This window comes from Sinocyclocheilus grahami, unplaced genomic scaffold (genome assembly GCF_001515645.1).
Source record: "Sinocyclocheilus grahami isolate Dianchi unplaced genomic scaffold, SAMN03320097.WGS_v1.1 scaffold5842.1, whole genome shotgun sequence".
In the NCBI taxonomy this organism is placed as follows: Eukaryota; Metazoa; Chordata; class Actinopteri; order Cypriniformes; family Cyprinidae; genus Sinocyclocheilus; species Sinocyclocheilus grahami.
Genome location: NW_015510423.1, coordinates 15,974 through 16,851, shown reverse-complemented (window position 1 = coordinate 16,851; position 878 = coordinate 15,974).

Below are 878 nucleotides of genomic sequence, written 5' to 3'. Positions count from 1 at the left end.
TTTTTAAGATGTGCAGTATATAATGGAGCAGAAATACTGTATCCAACAATACAATGATCTTGACTTTGACCTTCTAAGTAATATCTGCCAAATGTTTTTTTCTTACTCAGTGTTTGATGGGGTTGCCAAGTGCTAACATATTTTTACACAAATTATATAAAAATACAAAATAGCCATTTTATAGAGGATAACTCGCAGAATTAAATGTAATGTGGGCATGTGACAAACACTACTGTTTTAAATGCCTTCTAAACACAGTCAATATCAAGTTCAGTGATGTGAAGTTGAGTTTTGTCAGGAGACATTTACAATTTGTACACAATTTGTAGATATTTGTTCATTGAAAATGGATCATCCAGGGCCAAACACCCAGTATTGATATTTTAGAAGATGTTTTCTCCATGACCTTTGACCCTGACCTTGCTGTGCTTGGTTGGATACAGGAAAGCGAGGCCGTAGAAACAGTGTTGGCTCTTTGGATAGTACTATAGAAGTAAGTCAGGCAGATCTGCTAATGGCTTGTAATCATAATAACATTAAATTATCTTGTGTTTCAGCTTTCTTAAATGCATGAGACCTCTGTGTTTAAAAACATTGGCTTTGCATGAATTTTTGATTGTTGTGATGTAGTTCAGCATGTTTTAATCCGTATTGTGTAAAAAACTTAATTGGTGTTTGCTTTGCATGCAGCATTTCTAATATGTTATGCCTGGTGCAGTTGCTTATGACTAATGCATTGCTCTGGTAAATTAATGGCCCCAATCAGTGTCTGAGAGCTGCTTCAGTTTTAGAGGTTTAGATGCATGTTTAAATACATGTAAAATGAGTGAGATTCTATAATGAGGAAGCTTTACTTTGTTATCTGACTGATTTTGTGG